Below are 14,057 nucleotides of genomic sequence, written 5' to 3'. Positions count from 1 at the left end.
GGTGCAAAACAGTTCTTTGTGTTCTCTATGGAAGAAATTCAATGTGATTAAACTGGTTTTCATAGACAACAGCTCTGCACTTTTATGATGTAAACATTGATACAGATTTTGTTGATGCAAATACTTAAATGTCTGTTTTATCAATTCTTTGCAATTCATAAAAGAAAAACCCAAAGAAGTTAACTAGTGTTTTATGCATGTTCTGCAGCCAGAACCCCACACAACCAAAAGCCACCACAGACTAAGCCATGACACTCTACTCCAATATCTCACAGACAAGAGTCCGAGAGCCACTGGAAAATGAATTATTGTCTAAATTATTGAGAACATTTAAAACATTTTGATGCATACTTGTTAAAAACCAAGTGTTATTATAGAACCGGAGTACTGCGCGTATAGTGACCTTTACAGAGGGTTGTCTGTGCGCTACCACACCCTGGTTTAGCCTTCAAAAGGGGCTTTCAATTATTCAAATCAACTGACCTTAATACATCAATTAAAGAGGATACATTTCAAATGCATTGTGAAAAATAATGCACTTAAAATAGTTCAAATCTGCAGTAATTTATCATCAAAGTGAAAATGACATAGCTGCACAATTTTAATCTAAAAAGTTTGTGATTTTTTTTGACTTGATCAAGTGGGCTACTTATTTCCAAGATACAGAGATGACCTCAAGCCTTTCATTAGAGGTCACCACTTTAGATTTTCAGAGTTGTGAGTAATAGTCGAAAACAGAAAACAAAGTAGAAAACAGTAAAAAAAAATATATGCACCATATATTTTAAACACGTCACTATCCTGGAAACCAAGAAAAGCAAGAGGTCAACAAAACCATGAGCTTGCACAGTATGAACAAAACCAATGAAGTTTTCAATAACCAAAAAAGTTAAATTAAACAATTGAAAATAACTGCACCTGACCTAGAATGCAAAGTTCTGAATATTTCTGTGGTGTGCAAACAAAACAAAACAATTCAGCCACACAACCTGACTTGATCATCAAAAAATCCCTCCTCAAGAAAGTGTCTTTCAAGTCAAGCTTTGGGGGTTTACATTTGATCTTTGCTTCACATGATGCTGGTAATGAAATTATACATACCATACAAGAAAATGATGCTCTCGTGTCCTTCCTTCTGAGTAGCTCCCAAAGGTATTTAGTTCCCTGTTCCCTGTTTTTCTGAAATGGAGGCAACACTACATCAACATTTTACACATTTACACAGCAGTAAGAATAAGGCAACATAGTAAAGTTGTACAGAAAAGAATTGGGTTTGTGCAAGTCTGAAGTTGGGCAGGAGTGATGTGATACACCAATGAATAGTGCATGAGTGTTGAACCCGAGACTGGTAACTATAACTAGAGACCGCTGAGAGACGTCACTGTGAGCAGAGTCTGCCAATCCACATACTGTAGCCTCTGAACGCAACAAAACAGGTATATATGAAACATTTTCTGTTACATTTTTAAACATCTTTTGCAATGGCCACTAAAAAGTCAACCTTCAACGTTTGCATACAGGCAGCTGAGTCAATCCAGTTCTTTGTTTGTAATTGTAAAGTATAGTGATTAAAAAAAAAAAAAAAACTCATCCAAACTAAAGTAATGAATAATCCCAAAGTACTATATGTTGTATTTCATGTAGGAATATTACAGAATATGAATATAAGGTAAGGATGAAGACAAAGACACAAATTAAAATCCCTCTTGTGCTCAAGAAGACTTCACCACAGTGTATCTTTTTGTAAAGGTTATATCAAAACAAAACTACTAGGCAACTTCAAAATAAGTGAGCATGAGGTAATCAATATATTGCTTTATCAAAAGTGATAGGATTTCATGGAAGTAAACAAAATATCAGCCCAGCCCAGTTGGAAGAATGCTCCCTTTTAATCTTTAATAGGGTGCTGCTCCAAAATGGGTCTGGGTGCAGACACACTGTCTTTTGTCATGAAATCCCCACATGATGCCAAATCCTGTTTGCAACGCCTTGTGTTTCAAATTCATTCAGGTTTAAGCCTTAATGTTTTAAGAAGTGACATAAGATAAAGGTGGTATGATGTGCTTCTCCACAAACTAAAAAAAGCCAGTGTTAAAGCAGTGATTATGTTGCATTATTTTGCTAAGTTGAGGCATGCTTTAGCAACTCCTATTCAACGCAACTTGTGCTGAATGCTGAAGTACAACTCATCATCTCATCAATTACACATACAGCCAGTCTGTAAGCCATACGTCAAAGTCTAATGTTGCTGGTATCCGATGAAACAAGGCTCTAAATTATTTAAGCGGTCCAGTCAGTGTTGCATGTGGCATCCTCATTATGTGGAGGTATCACTGTTCACAACAAAAGAAATGGATTTTGCTTATAGGGAATAACAGGGAAACATGTCATCATTGTTGCCACATTGGGAAAATATCTTTGTTTTACCCACTTAAGGAAATGATCGATCGCTACACGTGCAAGGATACATGTCCAATATACACCAATACTCAACATCCGTACATCAACCAAAACATCATGCTTAACCTTATGCAACTTCCTTTTTCATCTTTACCTAGAACTGTAACAGATGCATGCTTTTCCTGCCTGCTTGGCTGGATGTGTGTGATACTCTCAGTGACACCAATATGGCGATTCTGTTGAGGGATTCTGCCCTTAATTACATGATTCAATACCGGCTAAGAGGGGTTGAGGAGATGTCCTAGTTCCTCCAGGATGGCCGCTAGCCATGTCACCAATAGTGCAAAGTTACAGGTTCCCCCTGTCGTCTAGTATACTAACCTCCTTCTCTGATGGGTCTTGTCATCAAATGCAACTTTAAACACTCTGAAGTTGACATCAGCCACCAAACGAATGTGCCATTCTCTGGTCTTAATAAATACAAAACACATTTAACTAGATTAAACACAATTATCTACAACCCTCCTTTACACCCAAGTCCCTTAATAAAGCTTAAAGACACAAACATCTTATATCTGAGCAATACAAAATGGTGTTATCTGTATTTTGGATGAATATTTAGGTAGCACTTATGAATATGCATGAGCAAGCAACCAAGCCCTTAAACTGACACCTTTCACAATGTCGTCTAGGGTGAACCACAGAATGACTTGATACCAACCATGGAATCTTATCCCATGTAGGTCCAGTGACCAAAGGTCTTTTTTGGCTGACGGTTGTAGGCCGGTTATCACCATATTGTTTGTGCTCCACTGACTCTGTGGGCACACCACCTGACCAAGGTGTAGTGTATCCTTATGACACATTTCAGACTCTTGGATAGGGGAGTTTGGCGAGCTTCAACTCTGAAACACAGCCAGAGGGCACTGTTATTGTTGGTGTCGGGGGGGTGGGGGGGGGGGGGGGGGGGGGGGGGGGGGGGGCATTGTACAAGCCTGCAAGCACGTAGGGCCCAGGTGGATCTGACCTCCAGTGACCCCAGGAACAAATGGAAAAGGAATTACTCATTAGAAATGGTTTAGGTACTAAAAACAGAGGATCTTGGAGAACTTGCCACAGTTTTGTGTAGATTTAGGCTGCCTCAGTGTCTTCTGTCTCTTCATGTTCACAAATGTGAACAATCACATCATCCACAGATGACAACTATCAGTGAGTTTGATACCGAAGAAATCTGAAAAGCCTGATGATCTTTAGCTAAGTTCTGAAACACTCCAATTCCTGTCCTATAGGCTATTCATCTACATTATCTTGTCATTAGGTGAGATCGCTGCAGACACAATCCTGCTTTATGTTCTTCTCATTTTCTAAAATTCTGTTTCATTCACCTAAGCAGTTACCATCACTATGATAACCATGAACTGCAGCTGGGTAAACGAAACAGATTCAGATCAGGTGATTAGACGTGCACAAATACATAAGCACACAGGCACACAGATAAACAGAGAGATGCACAGAAATATAAAAGCTGGTACCAGCATACCAACAGCCCAGAGCACCAGTCAACCATTAATCTATGCAGTTTAGCTGCCATGGAAGGGACTGAGAGAGAAACTTTCAAACCCAGTCTTCTTCAACCTCTTTCTACATATTCTTACTTTCCCTTAAAAACTTAATTCAAACTTTAAACAGTTCACAAACTTCACAAGACATTAATTCAGCCTTTTCACAATCTTCATTCATTTTATTTAATCTCAGCTCAAGTTGCATATTTCAGGTCATTCATAAAGCAATGCAGTTTGAATTACACTACAAACACTGCACCCACAGACTCTCTTCCTCATCTCTGGAGACTTAAATCCTGCCTCCCTGTCCTCCACTCCACTCCTGCAGTTTATGGATTTTTGCTGCAGCTTATAAACTTTTGAACATTTCTCCACCCACAGCTGAAGTTTGTGGATTTTGTGTCACTTGAAGCTGATGTTTTTTCATACTGTGGTTAGTTGGGTCACATGACTGCAGCACGAGCACAGGTGTTGCTGACTGGGCAGCTCACACAGGTGTGTTGAGTTTTCTTTGTTCTGTGTCCTGAGCTCATTCTCTGTTTGCCCTTCAGTTGAGCTGTTTCCCTCCATCATTTCACCTCTGTTCCTGAGTGTGTTGAGTGAGTAGTTTATGTCATTATGTTTATTGTATTGTAGTACATCTAATCTCCTTGGTTTGTTTTCACACGATCATATATTCAAAGTCAGAATGTATTGGTGTACTGATTTTGATTTCGAATTGTTTGTTGCTTTATTCAAGATAATATGATAGAATTTGACCTGTTTGTACACTTTCTTTCATTTGTGGAAACATAACCACTCAACTTTAAACACTCAAATACCAAATACTTTCAAATGGACACTATTGATTGCTTCTCCTGCTTTGTTCTTATTTATGAGGTCATGTCCAGTGTAATCCTAGAACCCATTCATGTGTGAAAAATTACATTTTCATTTTCAAGCTTACATGACCATTTGAATAAAGTCCCCTATCGGTTTCTATAATGACCTTCACATTTATCATTTTAGTCTGACCAGAGGGAGAACCTTAATGTGTGATGTTCTATAACAATGAATGGGGAGCTGGCGTGTGGCCATAGAATATGTGTAATTTCTTAATTTGTGTTTCAAATCTTAATCTTTATATCTAATTTTAGATCTGGATGAGACATGTTTGGGGGGGACAAGACACAGCCACTGTAAATTATGGGGTTAGTGAGGTAACTCCCCCTAGTGGCTAAAGTAATTTCAGCTATATAAATTCAGTAGCCTGACTGATGAAAGAAATCCTTGTTACTTGTTTAGACTGACAATTGCAAGCAAGTCTATATTTCCAGAGTAAGTTTTTCTGCAGTAATAGTTAATCATTTGCACTTAACAGCTCTAAATGTGGGGGGGTTCAATTAAAAAGTGTTACAATTCTGCATCCCACATTTGAATTGGTCCCTTCTGACATTTAATTGATATTTTAATAGAATAAACAACTGCTGACACTTCACAAAGTCAGCGCCCCATTTGAGGATTCTCTGGGATTTTTAGCTTTAGGACAGATATACAGATTTAACTGTCCATGGGCACAGGTATAACATACTACATCTAACACAGCCTTCTATTTTGTTAGAATTGCTTCCAAATGAATAAACTGTGTGTTTGTGAATGTTGTGATTATTATTTATTAGCAGCTTAAACTTCATGCACAGCTGCTGTTGTTCCAACACATTAATTTACTGCCGCAGCTTATAAACTCTGGACTTTCCTCCACTTGCAACTGAAGTTTGTGTATTTTTGAGTCACTTGCCGCTGTTTTTTCTGGACTTTTCGGCCGAGTGTTCCTCCAAACAAAACAGGGACCCTCATATCCTGTAGAAATCAACTACCTGGTCCTGGAGGTAAGTCCCCGCATCTGGAGGTCTTGTGTTTATTCTTTCAGAGATCCTATTTGAATGGGAAGATGGCTCACTTGCACGATAAAAGAAATGTATAATAGATTTTTTTATTGCTGCTAAAGCCCTGGAAAGTATTTCTGCTGCATATGAGTGGTTGGGTAACACAGAGACGCTGAAAGAAGTGCTTTTGTCAACATCTGTGCGCAGTTACTAAGAAAACTGTGTGTAAAACTCAGTACTCAAAACTCCCACACACTGTGTGACATTGAAGTTACAACTACCAATTTTGACTTTTTTTTTTTTCTTTTTTTAAATAAAAGCTGAATCTGATTGGACAGTGCCAATCCAATCAACAAGCAGAATCCAATCAGAGGGCAGGTGGTGTCATTACCCTGATCTCCACCGCAGATCCTGAAAGGTGTAGTAGATTTTCAAGCCTGCGCCGTCCTCCATCTAGAAAATCATCTGCACCTACTACACCCAGGATCTGTGTGCTGATGAAGGCAACACAACCAACCACCTTCTGATTGCATTCTGCTTGCGATTGCACTGTCACTGTCCAATCAGACTCAGTTGTAAAATCGGGTGAAAATGGTGGTGGCTAAAAGTTAATATGACGATCTTTTTGGGTAGAATCCATGGATGTATTATAAATCTTGACTAGAAGTTTTGACTCTATCTTGGCGCTTCTTCTGGATGTCAACTCTCCACTACTCTTTGCCCATAATGCTAATGCTTTCTTCTGTTTACAAATTGTTTGCATCATTCATGTCGGGTATTCCTGTGATGTTATTAATGTATTTATTTATGAGGTGCTATATGTATGTACTTTAATTAGAAACTTTAGTGGCTTCTGCCGATCAAGCTCCAGCTAGCCCCGGCTCGGTTGTCCTTCCTTTTGTTTTTGTCATGATCTGTGTATACTGTGCAGAAAACCTTGTGTAAACTGCTCAAAGTTCCCACACACTGTGTGACATTGAACTTACAAATGCAAATTTTTTCAGTTTAAAAAAAAAAACAAACAAAAAAAAACCTGAATCTGATTGGTCAGTGACAATCCAATCAACAAGCGGGTGTCCAATCAAAGGGCGAGTTGTGCCCTTACCTTAATCTCTGCCAGATCCTGAAAGGTGTAGTAGATTTTCAAGCTTGCGCTATCCTCCATCTTGAAAATCTGCTGCGCCTTTGGCGTCTGTGTGTTGATGAAGGCAACGGAACAAACTACCTTTTGTTTGGACTCTGCTTTGCTTGCACTGTCACTGTCCAATCAGATACAGGTGTAAAATCTGGCAAAATGCTACTTGATGGATTCAACCACAACAGCTGTACTGTTGAGCTGGACACTACTAAATGAACTGTTGTATTTAGGTCATATTACCCACTGAACAGGTTCAGCTAGAATCAAGCACAGGATGGAATAGGCTCTCATTTCCATTGGCAGTAGTGAACATCACTTAAACCACATCCAAGTAATGTAAGGTTAAACATAGCCTGTTTTATGATGAGAAATGTGGTCTGAACATGCTGCCAACATGTTAGGTTAGAAGCAAATGTTTTTAAATACTGACTGAAACTGTCGTTAGCTCTAGCTACTGATAAATGTCACCTATTAAATTCGTTTTTAATTTGATGATTGATCAATATTTTATGTTATCTTTTCAGGATTCCTGTATCTACAGTTGGCCTCCTGCATAATGTGCACCTGGCTGAGTTAATGGTACGTAAAAAGTGGAATTTAAATAAAATGTTACTCAGTACTGTATTGTGAAGAGCTGCCTAAAATGTCCTGTTTTGCCCTGCAATTGAATGTTTATTTTATTTAGTACATGTTTTCATAGGGATGTCAGAACCTACCTCAGGCCAGTACCACACTTTATGGTCCGACAATAACCAGCAAGAAATGGTAAGTCGGTGGCATGACTACATCCCCAAAAAAGTGATTAAAATCTGAAGAAATGACTGTAGTGATGAGGTAAGACAAAGACACCCTGAAAGAAGTGCTTTTGTAGACATCTATGAACAGATGCATATCAGAAAACTGTCTCTAAAAGTTGGTGCTCTAACTTCCCACACAGTGGGAAAACAACAATCCAAACACAAAGCAGAGTCCAATCAGAGGGCAGGTTGTTACCCTAATCTTTGTGTGCAGTTCCTGAAAGGTGCAGTAGATTTTCAAGATGGATGACGGCGCAGGCTTGAAAATCTACCTTTCAGGATCTGCGGCGGAGATTAGGGTAATGGAACCTTCTGCTCTTTGTTTGGTTTCTGCTTGTTGAGTGGATTTTCATTGTCAAATCAGATTCAGGTTTAGAAATAGTGTAAAAATTCTATTTGTTACCTCAGTGTCACACACTGTGTGGGAACTTTAAACACCAAGTTTTACAGTTTTCTGCTCTGTATCTGTTCAGATGTTGACAAAAGCACTTAGTCTTTCACAGTGTCTTTGTGTTCCCTCACCACTGGTATCATTTGCTTAGATTTAATTCTTGTTCTTATTACAAATACAAATCTCGTTCTCATATTATTTCATTCTACACTAATAGACATAACAAGCTGTACTTTGTATCTAATTAGATGTTACTCACTATTACAACAGATTATTCTCTTTAGAAATCAAATAGAATACCCTAATATGCTATTATACCCCATTTTACAAGATCATAGTCTAATGAGAAATAAAACAATGCCATATCAGAGCCACAATATGGTACAGTTGGACATTATTCCACATATTATGCTATCCTGTGGAGATGCTAGGTAGTGATAGTTTCTACTCCCATATGTCACAAACATTAGGCTATGGAAGCTTCTAGGACATTGCATCTTTATTTCCCAGTGTTAGTCTCTGATTAGACACTAATTAGACTTTCTGAGATGGTCATTTGCAACATATTGCAACAACTGTATTGTAAACTAAAGTGAAGTCCATCAGCATATTGTGGTTGTTTTTACATCAAATTGAGTTGTCACTGAGCAGTTCCTCATTACATCACAATAAGTTCCTTCACATCAGAGACAGCAAGTTTCCAAACAAGTATTTGAATCATAATATTCACATATTAAAACCACATTTATATTGTTTTCTGATACATTAGTGAAGACGATGATGCAAAAATATTTTTATAAAAAAGCGAGTATTTGCTTATTTCCAATTCCAATGTCTGACAAAATAATAAATTGTTTAAAAATGAATGCCTCTTGTAGAGAAACAACGTACTGGCCTTATACTGATGATTTTCGCACTGAAAGTTACTTTGACTGATCCAGTAGCATATTTCTCCTAATAGATTTGTCAGGTTGCTTTAGTTTAAAACTGTTGAACAGATACAGATGCCTGACAGTTAGCATAAGGAGAAATATGCAATTGGAGCAGTCAATGTAACTTTCAGTGTGACAGACTTCAGTATAAATCCAGTATACTGTTGCTCTGCAAGTGGCTTTCATTTTTAAACTGTTTTGTCAGATGTGGAGTTTATTGTAAATATGTAAATTTTTTTTTTTTTTTTTTTTTTTTTAAAGCAGTTGTATTTGTATAATGACCTTTCCACACAGATCCATGGTTCAATGTTTAAAATTAGTTAAAATTATATTCTCCTCATCACACTCACTAATGCATCAGACAATATGGCTTGTATATTATGATTAAAATGCTTGTTTGGAAACTTGCTGTCCCTGATTTGTTAATGAACCTATTTGATGAATTGAGGAACTACTCAGTACCAACTTTATTTCATTCATCACTTAACTGACCAAAGCTCTACAAACTGTAAAATACCAAGCAATTTAAGGTTTAGCACAGCCTGTTTCATGTTGAGAAATGTGGTGTGAACCTATCCATGTAAGTTTAGCAGCAGATATTTTTTAAAACAAACTAGCTATAGCCACTATTGAATGTCACCTTTGATGGTTGTGCTTGAACTATTAAATCTATAAGTTGATTTTCATACTTTTGTCAAAGATTGATAAATATTTTCTTCAAAAACATTTGACAGTCAAAAAAACAGCTGAAAATGTCATTCTTTGCCCTGTAATGAAATGCTATTTAATGCAATTACATTATGTGTTTTCATAGAAATGCCACAATACAACTCAAGCCAGTGCCACAGCTTACTGTCACCCACAACTAGCAAGAAATGGTAAGTCATGTGCATGACTACACCAAGACAACAAATCAGAGACAGTAGGTTTCCAAACAAGTATTTTAGTCATAATATTCAGGCCACAGATGTATTAATCACATCCACATCTTCTGATGCATTCGTGAGTGTGATAAACAGAATGTCATTTTAAACATTTAAACATGGAACTGTGTGGAAAGGTGATTACATCTGCATATTTACAAAACGCTCCGTCAGACAAAGGTATTGAATAGTTTAAAAATTGATGTTAGTTGTAGACAAACAATATGCTGGCCTTACACTAATGTTTGTCACACTGAAAGTTACCTCGACTGATCCAATAGCATATTTGTCTTAATAGATTTGTCGTGTGTTGACGGACACAACTGTAACGTTACAGACGCAGGTTGCTTAGGTTTCAAAACTGTTGAACAGACACATATGACTGACAGTAAGCATTAGGAGAAATATGCAATCGGATCAGTCAAGGTAACTTTCAGTGTGACAAACATCAATATAAAGCCAGTATACTGTTGCTCATTTTTAAGCAGTTTGTAGCTGTTTTTAAGCTGAAAGCAGTTTGTATTTTGTCTAATTGCCTTTCCACACAGAAGTGTAGTAAATGTCTTAAAATGATTCTGTTTATTACGCTCACTAATGCATCAGAAGATAACGTGGATGTAATTTGATTGTGAAAATATATGTGGCTTGAAGATTATGATTAAAGTCCCTGTTTGGAAATTTGCTATCTTTAATTACTTGGGAAGGGACATATTGTGATCTAATAAGAAACTACTCTGTAACAACTCTGTTTCATCACTTTAAAAGCTCTACAAACTGTAAAATACCACTTCAAGCATAACCAAGCAACTTAATGTTTAACATAGCCTGTTTGATGCAGAGAAATGTGGTGTTAATGATGTGGTGTTGCAGGTTGTGCTTGAGCTAGTAAATTTATTGAGCTTTAAATGGATGATTGCTCTTTTATGTTAAGTCCTTAGAAGGCTTCCAAAAAATGTCATAGTCGAAAGAAGAGCTGCTAAAAATGTCCTTGTTTGCCCTACAATGGAAAGTCATTTTGTTTAATACAATTACTTTATGTGTTTTCATAGGGATGCCAGGATCCACCTCAGACCAGTATCAAACATTATGGTCCCCCACAACCAGCAAGAAATGGTAAGTCATGCGCATGACTCCACCCCATACAAATATGGGCTCAGATTAGGGTCAAAATGGTTTTCAGCTTGTAAAGTGATGTTCACAAATGATTCCGAAGTCTGCAGTTGTAAATCAACTTGTAATTTAATGTACTCTGCACAGCCGACTCTCCGGGGAGAGTCGGCTGTCCAGCCTCGCGCAAGGCTGAACGAGCCTGATGGCTGGGCGCAGGCCCCCCTGGGGGAATAACCCCAGGGTCTTGAGCTGGCCCACACTTGTGATACCACAAAACAGAAGAACTGATGTCTGAATCTGTTGCGTCTTTATCAGGTAACTGTATAGTCTACAGCCTAAAGAGCAGAAAAAATCTTTGACAAAAAAGGAAAACTGTTTTCAGCACAAGAAAGTATATACTATAAGAAAGTGGCTCATTGTGAACACATGTAGCAAAGTTTAAGATCAACACCAATAAACTCTTAGTAGTCCGCTTAGCAACCATTGTTACAGTTTTCTTCTGTGACTATTCTTTAAGCAAGTTACTGCAACTGAATCTTGTGCTTAACAATCTAGTTATTTTGTTGTAATGCAATATGTTGTGGCGTTTGGTGTTTTAAATAAGAGAAAACAGCTTAAGTATAATTGGTTAGACTGGAGAAAAAGACAAGTCTTTGTGTCTTTATGTTCCAGAAGAGGTTCAAGCTCTGATTACCACTGTCATTGAAGAAAGAGACCTGTGCCAACCTGGGGAAATCACTTCAACAACATACAGTATACAAGACTAATTCACTTATTCCTTGTTTTAACATAATACTCTGTACCTGTGGTCTAAACATACCAATGAACCACTGTTCCTTGCAAGAACATCAAAGTAGCAGAGTTAAGACAAGTAAAATGTAAAGCAGACTATGTATCTGATGAGAGGACAACAGAAAGTTTTAAGACTATAATAGTATAGGTTTTCAGTGTTTTGTTCTTTCAGAACTTTCTGCACATTTGTCAGCTCACAAAGGCCTCAAGTGAAGTGAAAAAAGCTTCATAGCATAGAAGAGAAAATGGCCCCACCCAAGCAGCCCTGGTCAGGCCTGTTTAGCTTCAGAACAGCTGAGACAGCAGAGTTCCCTGCTAGAAAAGGCTGAATATATTGAGACTAAAAATAAAATTAAAGTGCAGAGTACATTAAATTACATAAATTTATGTAAAGTACCAAGGCAAGTTTATACCAGTCAATTGTAAGTGTGCATGTAAATGCATGTGTGTTAATTGTTAAAGGCAGCAAAGGCAAAACCCAGCTACCAACGATTTTCGACTCTGAATTGTGTACCAAGTAAAGCTAGAGATGTAATGTCAGTGGATATGAAATCATTTAGGGGAGAATTTAAGGTGAACACAAGGTGCAGCATCTTCACTGTAAATGAGCCTTGAAAGTGAAAGTGAAAAAGTGCTTTTGCACACAGTGGGGAAAAAAAACAACATATCACCCATACTTTAAAAGGAATGTTATGAAATGCTGAATATTGTAAGGCATTCCTGGAATAATATCAGTACCCTCTGCTTAGTTAAGTTAAGCTGTGATAGTTGAAGGTGGATACTTAATTAAACAGAGGGGAATGCCAGTCAGCCCTGAGCCTGAGGTACAGCTGAAGAAGCTGAGCCAGTCCAGTTTCCAGGTTTCACTTGACCAGTAGGGAAACTGGTGGAGATGTGGGGTGAAGGCCAGTAACTTTGGTGAGGTTTGAAAACCGTAATGGAGGATAAGAATGTGATGTCTCCAGCCATGTCCTGGACTTAGTAAATAGTCAGGTTCTTGATGCCAACCACTTGCTCTTCTTCTACAGCTTTCATGACAGAGACCTGAAAAGGGAAGAGACCAGCTGTTCTACATTACTCTGGCTTTTCTGCAGAGTAATGGCTTAGCCTAGGTTTCCATCTGTAAAGCATTATTAAAAAGGTCTTATTTTAAATTCATACTAGCATTTTATTGGCAGACTCCAGGTGCCTGGGGCTGTCAGTCAGTGAGACTGGAGTGAAGAAGTATGATAACAGATTTTCATAGTAATAATGAATGTTTTCAGTAATGACATTTGCTCAGTGCATAAACTGAGCAGGTAATTAACAGCTTTTTACTTTCTAGTTTTACCTCAAAAATAAAATAAGGTATAAAAACATGCCCTTTCTTCCTTGAACAAGAACGAAAAGCATCGTAAATCAATCTAACAGTGCTGTGTGTATACAGTAGTCCACCACAAAAAGCACAAAACTATGAATGATGATATTAGAATGAGCCAACTGTTTAATGCTTATGCAGTGTCATGGGCAACACTTGGACACTGTCAAAGTTCAGGTAAATATCAGTGAACATATCAAAACTATGGACTATATGGAAATGCAACGTATGAAAAGAAAACAGATTTTACGGTTGCTCCAGTTCAGCCACCACCATTAAGAAGATTTTATTTTTTCAAGTCACGCAACAGAAACTCACCCGAAAGCTGTTCACCATATTCAAACCTCCTCTCGACTTCTTTGCCCAGTTCACCATTTGGCACTTTAAGGTCATAGCTCATCTCGGTATTGTCAATCATTATGGACAGGAAACTATCTGAAGAGATATATTGCAGCAGCCTCAGAGTCCACTGTAACTGGTTTATATTTTGACTGTTTCTCTCCTGTAGATCTCTCTAAGCTCACTTCAATTTCCAGTAATTTCTTACTCTTAAATTCAGACAAAACTGAAGTTATTGTAATTGGCCCAAAACACCTCAGAGATACGCTATGTGAAAATATACTCACTCTGGATGACATTACCTTGGCCTCCAGTGCTACAGTCAGAAACCTTGGTGTCATTATTGACCAGGACTTGTCCTTTACTTCACATATAAAGTAAGTATCTAGGACAGCCTTCTTCCACCTGCGCAATATTGCAAAAATCAGACCCATTCTGTGTCTAAAGGATA

The 14,057-nt window shown here is 37.8% G+C and overlaps 1 long non-coding RNA gene across 4 annotated transcripts; it reads left to right on the top strand.

Annotated features, from left to right (window-relative positions):
- Nucleotides 1-4,484: 4,484 nt before the first annotated feature.
- On the top strand, nucleotides 4,485-14,057 carry LOC139633310 (uncharacterized). 4 transcript variants are annotated; one of them, XR_011693727.1, is made up of 8 exons: nucleotides 4,485-4,561; nucleotides 5,789-5,830; nucleotides 7,490-7,544; nucleotides 7,666-7,730; nucleotides 9,900-9,963; nucleotides 11,058-11,121; nucleotides 11,791-11,871; nucleotides 12,939-14,056. It is a non-coding gene; the product is annotated as an uncharacterized lncRNA (long non-coding RNA). The 4 variants fall into 4 exon arrangements; XR_011693725.1 differs by having other exon boundaries at nucleotides 4,491-4,561; nucleotides 5,678-5,830; XR_011693728.1 differs by having other exon boundaries at nucleotides 4,494-4,561; nucleotides 5,769-5,830; nucleotides 12,939-14,057.

The sequence above is a fragment of the Trachinotus anak genome, unplaced genomic scaffold (assembly GCF_046630095.1).
Source record: "Trachinotus anak isolate AG129_WGS33_773 ecotype Australia unplaced genomic scaffold, CSIRO_AGI_Tana_v1 ptg000015l, whole genome shotgun sequence".
In the NCBI taxonomy this organism is placed as follows: domain Eukaryota; kingdom Metazoa; phylum Chordata; class Actinopteri; order Carangiformes; family Carangidae; genus Trachinotus; species Trachinotus anak.
This window is presented reverse-complemented; position numbering and strand designations above follow the sequence as displayed.